The sequence below is a fragment of the Macaca fascicularis genome, chromosome 3 (assembly GCF_037993035.2).
Source record: "Macaca fascicularis isolate 582-1 chromosome 3, T2T-MFA8v1.1".
Classification (NCBI taxonomy): domain Eukaryota; kingdom Metazoa; phylum Chordata; class Mammalia; order Primates; family Cercopithecidae; genus Macaca; species Macaca fascicularis.
The window spans coordinates 174,626,753-174,639,856 of record NC_088377.1 but is presented as its reverse complement, the minus strand read 5'-3'; the positions used below and the strand labels follow the sequence as shown (position 1 = coordinate 174,639,856).

At 43.3% G+C, this 13,104-nt stretch overlaps 1 long non-coding RNA gene across 1 annotated transcript; it reads left to right on the top strand.

The window, feature by feature from the left end:
* The first annotated feature begins 2,398 nt into the window (after positions 1-2,398).
* On the top strand, positions 2,399-12,099 carry LOC107129178 (uncharacterized). Its single transcript, XR_001489383.3, has 3 exons — positions 2,399-2,456; positions 8,638-8,727; positions 11,796-12,099. It is a non-coding gene; the product is annotated as an uncharacterized lncRNA (long non-coding RNA).
* Positions 12,100-13,104: the final 1,005 nt, after the last annotated feature.

Genomic DNA, 13,104 nt, shown 5'->3' with positions numbered 1-13,104 from the left:
TTATCACCCCAAAAGGAAACCCACAAACATTAAGCCATTACTTCTCATTTCCCCATCCCTCCAGCTCCTGACAACCACTTACCTTGATTTCTGTCTCTATGGATTTGCTTATCATGGATATGTCAAATCAATGGAACCATATGATATTTGAGCTTTTGTGCCTCACTTCAGAGTGTTTTATAGGTTTATTCATGTTGTAGAGGATGTATTAGTTTATTTCTTAATACAGCTGAAAAATATTCCATTGTATGTATATACCACAATTTGTTTATCCATTCATCCATTGATGAACATGTGGGTTGTTTCCACCTTTTGGCTATTGTGAATAGTGCTGCGAACATAGATGTACATGTATTTGAGTACCTGTTTTTAATTCATGTGAGTGTATACCTAGGAGCGGAATTGCTAGGTCATACATTAACTTTTTGAGGAACCAAAAAGAAACTGTTTTCTGCAGCAGCTGAACCATTTTACATTCCCAAAACCAATGTATGAGGGCTCCAATCTCTCCACATTCTTACCAACACGTATTTTCTCTGTTTAATTTTATTTTATTTTTGAGATAGGGTCTTGCTCTGTCACCCAGGCTGGAGTGTAGTGGTGTGATCATAGTTCACTGCAAACTCAAACTCCTGAGCTCAAGCAATCCTCCAGCCTCAACCTCCCAAGTAGCAGGGACTACAGATGTGCACCACCATGCCTGGCTAATTTTTCAAATTTTTTGTAGAGACAGGGTCTCACTATATTGCTCAGGCTTGTCTCAAACTTCTGGCCTTATGAAATGATCGTCCCACCTTGGCTTCCCGAAATGTTGAGATTACAGGCATGAGTCATCATGTCCAGCCTATTTTCTATCTTTTTAAAAAAAGATTTATTATAGCCATTCTAGTAGGTGTGAAGTGGTATCATCTTGTGGTTTTGATTTGCATTTCCCTAATGACTAATGCTACTGAGCATCTTTTTATGTGCTTCTTGGCCATTTGTATAGCTTCTTTAGAGAAATCTCTATTCGAGTCCTGTCTCCATTTTTTAGTGTCACTGTTTTACCTTTTGTTGTTGAGTTGTAGGAGTTCTTTACATATTCTGGATACTAGACACATGATTTGCAAATATTTTCTCCCATTTTTGTGTGCTGTCTTTTTACTTTCTTTTGCAGGTAGATATCTATTCAGTTGTCTCAGTAGGGGAATTTTTAATAATGTGAAAGTCATTCACAATATATTTAGTGGAAAAAAACATGATATATAAGTGCCCAGTATAAAAATGGTCCCATTTTTCCTAAAATCTACATATATGTTTATGTAAACTAAATATCACCTTTTTCCACATGTAATACTTGTTCTCATGCTGAATTGTACAGATGACTAAGTAGCTCTTGAATTTTCTGAGAAAGAGCCTCCTAATTTAGGTATCATCGAACAATACAATAAAGTGTGTTTACACTTCACATCCTTAAGCAAGCACTGATCCATCAGTCAGGTCTAGTTTTGAAACTCCTTTTTTTCTTTTTTCCTACCTTGATGTCAATAGGATTTTTTTTTTGCCATTCATCTTTAATACAACACTCAACATCCCTGGCCTCTGTACACTTTCTCCTGGCTTTCCCTCTAGCCCCAAATGCATTGCTATCCCCTTTAATTATGTAGAATAATCCTCTGTTTCAGCTTCTAGCTCCAAATTTGCATTACCCCTCCCATTATAGTGTTTCACAAAGGGATCTCCTGTTACCAGCATTCTTTCTCCCACCCCTTAATAGGGATAGCAGTGGGTAACAATAGCAATGACAACTTTTTTTATGTGACATACAGTAAAAAGTGCTGGAAAAATCTATAGTCACCATTGCTTTCTCTAGGCAGTGGGATCACAGGTGATACAATTTTCCTGCTTTTGCTTATTTGTGTTTTATTCAATAAACATATATTAACTTTGAAATAAGGAAATGTTATTTAAAAACAAATCCCCAATGGAAAAACAGTAACCAGAAGTAATGTCTTTCCTCTGTTTCTTAAAACTCTACTAAATAATAAATAAATTTTTTAAAAAGGGATAAACTCACAAAGACCAAAAAAAATGGAGATGAAGCAAGAATAAACAGATTTCAGGATATTTTTGGGAAATGGCAGGAAGATGGAAGAGTAGCAGCTGATTAGCAAAGAAGGCCACACCACAGTGCCTGTGGGAGTAGGAGGACTGATTCATTCCATGGAGCCTTCAAAGCTCTGAGTGAAAATTAATACTCATTCTAGAATTCTCTACCTACCCCAAATTATCAATCAATAATGGGGTGGTATAATAAAGATCTTTTTAGACACACAACCACTCCCCAAAAACGACCTTTCCCAGGAAGGTAATCAAGGATATGCTCCATAGGAACAAGGTGGTAATCCAAAAAAGGGGAAACATGGGATCAAGAAAAAAAGAACACAAGAGAGCAGTAAAGGGAATTCCCAGATGAGGTGAGGGAGGTAGAGATGGGAACAGAAGGACAGAGGGCTTCAGGAGGTCAATCCAGAGTCCTCCTAAATGGGAGAGAAAATGGGACTGACATGTTTGAGTATATGAGAATGGAATGAAAGCATATGTGACAGTAATGCTGGGACATTTGGGAACTACTAATGGGAGGTTCCTAGAAAACTAAGCAAATTCTACATAAGAATCAAACTGCATCATAACAAACTGTGCAGTTCAAGAGGAATCAGAATTTGCATATTCATTTAACAGTTCTTCATTGAGCTCTGTGTGCTTTACCCAGCCTGCAGCAGTGAAGAAAACAAGTGCTTGCTTTTATGGATCTGATATTCTAGTGTGTAGGGAAGGGGGACTGACAAGACATTTTTTTACATGTTGCTATTTCTGAAACTGGGATGCAATATATAATTGATGGTATGTCATGCTTAATTGGAAACATTTTGTCTTCTTAGTAGTATATAAAATAATAGTACAGGTTACCAGAGGCTAGGAGAGGTAGCGGGTGGGCAGGGGTGGGGGGTGGGTGGAAGGGGAAGTTTGTTAAGGGGTACCAAAAACAGTAGAAAGAATGAATAGATCTAGTATTTGATAGCACAAGAGGGTCATGATAGTCAATAATAGTTTGATTATACACTTAAAAAGAACTAAAAGAATGACTGGGCATGGTGGCTCACGTCTGTAATCCCAGCACTTTGGGAAGCCGAAGCCGGTGGATCACCTGAGGTCGGGAGTTCTAGACCAGCCTGACCAACATGTAGAAACCCCATTTCTGCTAAAGATACAAAATTAGCCAAGCATGGCGCACATGCCTGTAATCCCAGCTACTTGGGAGGCTGAGGCAGGAGAATTGCTTGAACCCGGGAGGCAGAGGTTTCAGTGAGCCAAGATCACACCACTGCACTCTAGCCTGGGCAACAAGAGCAAAACTCTGTCTCACACACACACACACACACAAAAATACAGTAACAACAAAAAACTAAAAGAGCATAATTAGATTGTTCATAATACAAAGAATAAATGCTTGAGGGGGGATGGATACCCATTTTCCATGATGTGCTTACTTCACATTGTATGCCTCAATCAAAACTTTATCTGACATACCCCATAAATATATACACCTATTATGTACCCACAAAATAATATATCTTTTTTTTTTTAGAAGGAGTCTCGCTGTGTCGCCCAGACTGGAATGCAGTGGCCAGATCTCAGCTCACTGCAAGCTCCGCCTCCCGGGTTTACGCCATTCTCCTGCCTCAGCCTCCAAGTAGCTGGGATTACAGGCACCCGCCACCTCGCCCGGCTAGTTTTTTGTATTTTTTAGTAGAGACGGGGTCTCACCGGGTTAGCCAGGATGGTCTCAATCTCCTGACCTTGTGATCCACCCGTCTCGGCCTCCCAAAGTGCTGGGATTACAGGCTTGAGCCACCACGCCCGGCCTAATATATCTTACAATTGATGACAATCTTACATTTGATGAAATATGGTTATAGGTTATAATAGTCACAATAATATAAAAAATAACTATTGGCTGGGCACAGTGGTTCATGCCTCCCAGCACTTTGAGAGGCCAAAGTGGGTGAATCGCCTCAGCTCAGGAGTTCGAGATCAACATGGTGAAACTCCATCTCTACAAAAAAATACAAAAATCAGCCAGGTGTGGTGGCGTATGCCTGTAGTGCCAGCTACTCAGGAGGCTGAGATGGGAAGATGGTTTCAGACCGGGAGGTTGAGACTGCACTGAGCGGGAATCAGGCCACTATACTCCAGCCTGGGTGACAGAGCAAGACCCTGTCTCAAACAAACAAACAACTATTAATTGAAGCAAAACTTCTGATACATGATGATGGTGGGGGATGGGGAGAATGAGAGCAAAGGCAGTATAAATGAGCAAATTTCTCCTCCGCCCTTGGGGGACGTCAGCAGATAATGCTGAAAATGGAAATAATGTATGCTTGCTATTCAAATCATTGACATAGGTAATAGGGAATTAGAAGAGTCAAGATTAATTCCCCCTCAACTGGGGGTGGAGAAGGGTTGAGCAGGAGACTGCTGTTTACCAGCAAAAGCCTCTTCATACCTTCTTGCTTGTTAACCATGTAATACATTTATTTGATTAAAATGAGAATGAATTTAAAAAAAGACTATGTGTCTTAGATTGTATTCCCTAAAAGCAGAGGCCAAGGCAGGAATTCAGGTGCTGAGAAATGTACCGAGGGCGCCGGGCACAGTGGCTCATGCCAATAATCCCAGCACTTTGGGAGGCTGAGGCAGGTGGATCACTTGAGGTCAAGAGTTCGGGACCAGCCTGGCCAACATGGTGAAACCCCGTCTCTACTAAAAATACAAAAATTAGCCTGGCGTGATGGTGTGCACATGTAATCCCAGCTACAGGGGAGGCTGAGACAGGAGAGTTGCTCGAACCCGGGAGGCAGAGTTTGCAGTGAGCCGAGATTGCGCCATTGCACTCCAGCCTGGGTGACAGAGCAAGAGTCCATAAAAAAAAAAAAAAAAAGGAATATACTGAGTGAAGGCTCTTCAGGAAAATTATAAGGGGGCAAGAAAAGCAGATATGGAAGGGGAAGAGCTGAGCACTGTGTGGCCTCAGGTAAACACTAGCCTTGGCGGATCTCTGGGGAGCCTGAGCTCAGAAGTTGCTCTGCAGAGCTGTCCTACCTTGTGGCAGAAGTGTATCAGTTAGTGCATGCCTGACTCCAGGGTGGGATGTAACTTCCCAAGCATTTCAGGGTGAAGGTGCTTTGTCATTCAAGGGCAATCCTCCAGGACTGTCGCAGGTATAAGTCATTAGATATCACTCACAGCAGCTGGGAGATGAGGCCACTGGCTGCATCAGTGGCATCCACTCCACCATGCCATAAATCTCAAGGACAAATGTACAATCTGTATCACTCAGGCTTCTTTTGGTTGCAAGTGACAGAGAACCACCCTCAACTAACCTAAGGGCAAACAGTCTATGGAGGAGTTTTATTTTATTTGAGACAGGGTCTCACTCTGTCACCCAGGCTGGAGTGCAGTGGCACAAACATGGCTCACTGCAGTCTCATCCTCCAGGGCTCAAGCGATCCTCCCACCTCAGCCTCCCAAGTAGGTGGAACCACAGGTGCATGACACCATGCCCAGCTCATTTTAAATTTTGATTGAAGAGGGAAGGGTCTACTATATTGCCCAGGCTGATCTCAAACTCCTGGCCTCAAGTGATGGGAGGGTTTTTATGGACTCAGGTAATTAAAAATCAGACTTAGCTGCAGTCAGGGCTCAAATAATGTCACCTGAGGTCCATCTATCTTTTCCTAGCTCAGGTAGGCTCTTTCATCATGATGATAATGATGACACCCCACAGCCCAACATTCCCCTTCTGCTGGTTTAGCAATCCCAGTGGAAAGAGAAGGTTTCTCGTACCTCTGGCAGAAAAGTACCAGGGAGGTTATCGACCGACCCCTTCAAGGCATATGTCTGTATGCCTATCTCATAGCCAACTACTCTAGGGCTGGGGATTGGGGCGGGGCGGTGGGGAGGTGTGGAGGGGTTAAGAAGAGGAACCCAAGTACTCTGATTGTGGTAATGGGCAGGGGCAACTCTATCCAAACCACACATAAAGAATTTCCCATAGAAAAGAGGGATTCAATTACCAGAAGGAGAAAGGGATGTCAAATGGACAAAACAAACAAACACACAAACAAAACAATAATCATCCAGTACCACTCATTTTTCTAATTCTTCTTCTTCTTCTCCTGTGGTCAGACCCTTAATTATCAGAGGAGAGGAGACTTCACAACTTTATTCACTCTATCCACACAGTTCAGGAGTAATCTCCACTCTCCTAACCTTGGTGACCATCTTTAAGAAGCCCAGGGAACAGATGGGAAGTACTATTTGTGACTCTGCTTAGTTGGTCTCAATTCTGTTTTATGCCGAGGAGCCTTAGGGAGAGAAGGGGGTTTATGGAAGGTCAAAACAGAAGTAACGATTTTTTTGACCCAATGATAAGATGATAAATTCTTTAGCTATGAGGTCTTGAATCAGGATGTGATGACCTTTTCAGTGTTCAAGATGTGTGTCCTGCCAACCTGACTATTAACACGAATTGAGGGAAGCCTGGGGGCTGGGAGAATGAAATGTCCTATCATGATACTTTCAGCAATTACAGTTTAGCTAAACAGGACACATGCCTTTTTTTCTTTAGCGTTAAAACTGTTTTAATGAAATAGAGGATGACATTTCTGAAAAGAATGTATAATTCACTTCTACAATAGATTTTTTTCTTATTCACATGAATATTTCTTAGCTCAGAATCCCTAAGCTGCTTTTAGTAAGTGAACACTACACCTTGCATCAAAATTAGATTCTGATTTAGACTTTAAACATCCACTTCCCTGTAATCTTGCTCCTCCAAACTTATTTTATTATTATGATTCTTTTGAGACAGAGTCTCACCCTGTGGCCCAGGCTAGAGTGCAGTGGTGCGATCTTGGTTCGCTCAATCTCGGCCTCCTGGGTTCGAGTGATTCTCCTGCCTCAGCTTCCCAAGTAGCTGGGATTACAGGTGCACGCCACCACACCCCGCTAATTTTTTTTTTATCTTTAGTAGAGATGAGGTTTCATCATGTTGGCCAGGCTGGTCTCAAACACCTGACCTCATGATCTGCCCGCCTCAGCCTCCCAAAGTGTTGGGATTACAGGTGTCAGCCACAGCGCCCGGTCCCAAACCTATTTCTATCTCAAGTCTGTACCTTGCAGGACAAACAGGAAAAAGTAAAACTTGAGTTTTAATAAAGTCATTACATAAAAAGTCAATTCTGAAAAGCAAAACGACAGAGAAGTGTCAAATGCTGCACAACGGCACTTTCTAGTGTAGGCAGACAGGAAGGCCGTGGAGATTTTCACCTCTGGAGGGGTGGTGTAGGCTGAAGGCTACTCTCAACGGAATCACCTGGGATGCTTGTTTAAAAGGCAGATGCCAGGGGACACACGCCAGACCTAATGAAACACAACCTCTGGGGATGGGCCCGGGTATTTACACGTCTAAAAAGTGTCCCAGGCTGGGCATGCTGGCTCGTGCCTGTAATCCCAGCACTTTGGGATTACTGAGGCAGGTGGATCATTTGAGGTCAGGAGCTCGAGACCAGCCCGGCCAATGTGGTGAGACCCCTGTCTCTACTGAAAATACAAAAATTAGCCAGGCATGGTGGCAGGCACCTGTAATCCCAGCTACTCGGGAGGCTGAGGCAGGAGAATTGGGTGAACCCAGGAGGCGGAGGTTGCAGTAAACCAAGATCAGGCCACTGCACTCCAGCTTGGGCAATAGAGCCAGACTCTGTCTCAAAATAAATAAATAAATAAATAAATAAATAAATAAATAAATAGTATCCCAGACCAGGTGTGGTGGCTCATGGCTATAATCTCAGCACTTTGGGAGGCCAAGATGGGTAGATCACTTGAGCCCAGGAATTGGAGACCAGCCTGGGCAACATGGCAAAACCCTGTCTCTCAAAAAAAAAAAAAAAAAAAAAAAAAAAAAATTAGCTGAGCATGGTGGTGCATATCTGTAGTAGTAGCTATCTGGAGGCTAAGGTGGGAGGATCGCCTGAGCCTGGGGAAGTCAAGGTTACAGCGAGCTGAGATCGCACCACTGTACTCCAACCTGAGCGCCAGAGTAAGACTCTGCCTCAAAAAAAAAAAAAAAAAAAAAATGTACCTCAGATCGTTCTGGTGCACATTAATACATTAATGCTTAGAACTGCCACCCCAAACAGAAAGCCATTGCAGGTAGAACTGTAGCTTTGGTACCTGACTGCACATGGCATCTTATAGGTACTTAAATTTTAAAGCTGCTTTGGAAAGCTAAACCTTTGTAAGGACAGATAAAGAAATTAGCAATACAGTTGCAGTGTCATTCTTCCTAATCTGATCATTTTGTAAAAAGAGGGCAAGGAATGCTTAGCATGTGATTAGTATATTTAAAGAGAATGTACTGTTTGATGAGGAAACACCTCGAGTTTCAAAGGATAAAAGAAATGAAAGAATTGAGGGGTACTTAAAAACGCTTTCCTTTGAAAAGTATATTTAAAGTATCACTTGAGTATTCAAACTTTCTGCTAGCCAGCATCACAAGATTGTGTATATAACCACACTAAATCTATTATGGAACAGCTCCATCTCAGAGCAGTGCCAAATCGAAGAAACATTCACAATTAAAACGCTACCTGCTCCCCAGTGCCACTCCACTGAAATCTTGTGGAGGTAAGCTCTCAGACGTCTCACTGGTTGGCAGTGCTCTCCTGTACTGCTGGCTGATTGATAGGAAAGTGTGTTTTATTTGTGTCTCATGGAGGTTTATAATTTCTAACCCAGCCTCAGTACCCTTTTGCAGTCTGGATTCACTTTCGGTAAATTCCAGCTAGCATGAAAAGAGAGCTGTTGGTCAGCTTTGTATTTCTGATTCTGCCACTGCCGTTCCCTGGGGAACCTGATAAAATGTCACTCTCGGTAGCCATGGCTTAAGTTACATATGGCCTGGCCAAGGCACATCCAAGGTAAAAGGCAATACTTTTGCATTTACAAGCCACTCATATGCTGTCTGCTGGCTGTTCATTTTACTAAGGATGGAACATTCTGGTACAAGTGGGAGCTCAGTTGAGTGTTACAGGGGTGAATAAAAGAGAAGTTGAGCCATTTGCCTCTGTTTGCTTAGTAAATAAAGTATAAGAATGTATTGCATTCTGGCGCCATGTCCGTTCACAAGATTAGCTGTATCCACTTCAAAATGACCGACTTCTGTTGTTACTGGATCTGAACCATGAATTCAGTCTCTATCTCTCCCAATGTCACCAGCTACTCATAACCAACATCTCCCAAAATTGAGCCCAGTGGCTGTCAGAGAAACCTGGCAAGTGTTCGTCAGTAGTTCTTTGAGTAAATTATTCCCATTTTTAGACAAACAACTCAAGGTGCATTATTAACTGATGGTATGGCTTTAAAAGCTTTGTGCTAAAAAAGAAAAGTAAAGAAACAGCTTCATCCTCACATTCAAATGAAAGAAACAGCATCTGGGTATCAGACTTTCTTAGAAATCCTGAGAGGGAGGCTGCTTGGTGCTGCTTAGATTTGATGTTTGCTAATCATCCCAGGACCTTATGGGCCACAGGTGTCCTGTACTTGACCAGACCTGCCCTGCGTGGGAAAGGGGAAGAAGTCTAACGGGAGATTCCCCATCACCGTCCCTTTTGCCAACATCCAGAAAGGAACCAAGTGCTCCAGAAAGAGCCCGGGGATGGCAAGACATGTCCGTTCTATCTTTTCAATTCTAAGTCAATCAACAAGCAAGACATTTACTTATTAATTGGCTAGTTGGTTGGTTTTAGAATTTCAGAAATTATAATACTTGTTTGCATTCTTTTCAAATAATACAGAGGTATATACAGCAAAAAACGAAAGTCTGCAATTTATCACCTCACATTCCATTCTCCTCCTCAAAAATGACCAATTTAACGTCGGTTGTTCTAGACCTTTTTCTTTACAGTAAAACTATCAAGCCTTTTATTTGTACTAGTGCTTTTGAAAAAATGATTTTATTTTATTTTTGAGACAGGGTCTCATTATGTTGCCCAGGTTGGTCTTGAATGCCTGGGCTCAAGCTATTCCTCCTCCCTCAAGCCTCCGATTTAGTACTACAGCTGGTACCACTGCACCTGGCTTGTACCAGTGCTTTTTCACAAAGCTTGTTGACTTCAGCAAAGCACTGGTATTTTCTTTAAAAAAAATTTTAAAATATATATATAATTTTTGAGACACAGTTTCACTCTATTGCCCAAACTCGAATGCAGTGGTATGATCTTGGCTCACTGCAACCTTCACCTCCTGGCTTCAAGTAATTATTATGCCTCAGCCTCCTGAGTAACTGTGACTACAGGTGCATGCCACCATGCCCAGCTAATTTTTGTATTTTTAGTAAAGATGGAGTTTTGCCATGTTGGCCAGACTGGTCTCGAACTCCTGACCTCAAGTGATCCGCCTGCCTCGGTCTCCCAAAAAAACATTGAATTGTCAAATAAAGAGAGACTGTATTCAGGTGTACAATGTGATGATTTGACATATATGTACATTGTTTAATTGTTACTACAGTCAAATTAATTAACACATCCATCACCACCCGTGCTATTCATTAGATCCCAGAACTTGTTCATGTTATAACTGAAAATTCGTACCCTTTGGCCAACATCTCCCATTTTCCCCACTCCCCATCCCCTGGCAACTTCTGTTCAACTCTCTGCCTCTGTGAGTTCAACTTTTTTAGATTCCACTTGTAAGTGAGATCATGCAGTGTTTGGCTTTCTGGGCCTGGCTTGAGATTGACCTGACTCAGTGAGTGAGAAGCGCAGTAGTCTTTTCAGGCTTCTAGATTCCAGAGCTAGAAGAGTCATTATTCCAGTTGCTATGCCTGTTGCAACAAAACTACCCTATAACTTTATGGCTTGAAACAATAGGGCATTAATTTTGCTCACGAATTGCTGTTTGGGGAGGGCTGAGCAGGGGTAGCTCATCTGTGCTCCACCCACACACGTTGGGGTGTGTCAAAGCTGGAATCATCTGAAGTCTCACTCACTCCCAGGTCTGGTGGGTGCTGCCAGCTGGAAGCTGGGACCTTAGCAGGGACTGTCAGCTGGAACAACCACACACGGCCTCTCTATGTGGCCTGGGGTTCCCCACAGCGTGGTGGCTGGGCTCCAAAGCTTGGCATCTTGAGAAAGAGAGAACCAGGCAGAAGCAATATTGCTTTTTATAACCCAGCCTTGCAGAAGCCGTACAGGATCTCATCTGCTGCGCTCTATTCACTGAAGCTGTCAGAAAGCCCAACCAGGTTCGGAGGAAGGGGAAAGCAGACTCCACTCCTTAATAGGGAGTGAAAAGTTCAGGAAAGAACATGGGACCAGAAATATTGGAAATATGACTCTGGCCATTTTTTGAAAATATGATTTACCATATTTGTGATATTAAATCAGGGCTATAAAAGTTGATGCACTTCCTCTCTGTCGAATGGCTCTAGCACTCTGGAATCTACTTAAACCTGGGAGGGGACTGTGGCCAGGCTAAAAAGGTGAGGACCGAATTTCATCACCACACCAGATCCCTAAGAGGCTGGGGAAGGCAGGGCAGAAGAAATGAAGTAGGGTGAGGGGTGGAGGGAGCTGACAATAGCTTTTCCTTCTGCGCTTACAGCTACAGTGACCATTTAACATTCTAATAGGAGAAGGCTGGCATTTGTTGCAGGCATTTTGTTCATAATCGAATCCCTCTGTCTGAACACACAGGCAGCACAGTTCCAAGTATGGTACCAATATCGAGATGGATAAGGCTCATCACAGCTCAAGATTAACTATAAATTCCTAATGTGTTCAGGTAAGATGCATCTCTACCTCCCGGCAGACAAAGAGGCAAACACAATGATCCATGAAAGAAAGCAACAGAGATGCTGCCCAAGTGAAATGAGCCTTGATATGTCACCTTCCTCACCTTGTGTTTTTGTAGCCATACCTCCAGACTTCCAGATCTCTGCCTGAGGTTTACTGATGGTTTCTTTCAGGGATCATTAAAAGTGATTTGTGGGCCGGCAAAGCTTTTGTTTTCCATGCTGGGGATTCAGTTTATAGCACGCAGCTTGGGAAGGGGTGTCTGGAGGACGGCATCCGCATCCAGGAAATCTACTCCGGGAAGGCCAAGAGGGCTTCAACGGTCCACGGATGATCCGTGATGCTTCAGTGGGGATGGGGTGAGGGTAGTTGGGGGCCCAGGAAGTGGCTGCCTCTTTTTCCTCCTGTCAGGCTGCCCTGTCTATAGAAGAGGCCCTGGGGCCAGGTGCGGTGGCTCACGCCTGTAATCCCAGCACTTTGGGAGCTGAGGCGGGTGGCTCATGAGGTCAGGAGTTCAAGACCAGCCTGGCCAACATAGTGAAACCCCATCTCTACTAAAAATACAAAAATAAATAAATAAATAAATAAAATAAAATGAAAAAAATACAAAATACAAAAATACAAAAAATTAGCCAGGTGTAGTGGTGGGCACCTGTAATCCCAGCTACTCGGGAGGCTGAGGCAGGAGAGTCACTTGAACCCTGGAGGTGGAGGTTGCAGTGAGTGGAGATTGCGCCACTGCACCCCAGCCTGGGCAACAGTGCGAGACACTGTCTCAAAAAAAAAGAAAGAAAGAAAAAGAAAAAAGAAGAGGCCCTGAGACACAGGGCTTTGAGCAGCCTGCATTCGGGACCCAAAGAAGCCAATGCTGCAGGAAGGCGAGTTCTTCCTCAGAGGACCCGGCTACGGGCTACCCAAGGAGCCTTTGGAGCATTTTCTTTCTTCCATTGCTGGAGTCAGCTTGCTTCTCTGTGTCCCTCCTGGCCTTCTCTTTCCTCTTGGGAGGTATTATCATTTACAAATGAATAGATCACTTGGACTTTGCAGATGCTTGGACTTTGCAGATGCTTGGACTAAGTTACTACACACACGTCAAGCACCAAAGTGCTCTCTGAAGACGCCAGTGCTCCCTTCAGGCCAGCTTTGCACGCCGGGACGTACACTTTTAGATTGCCCACCCTCAGAGAGAAGGCTCTCTCCCCAGAATCCT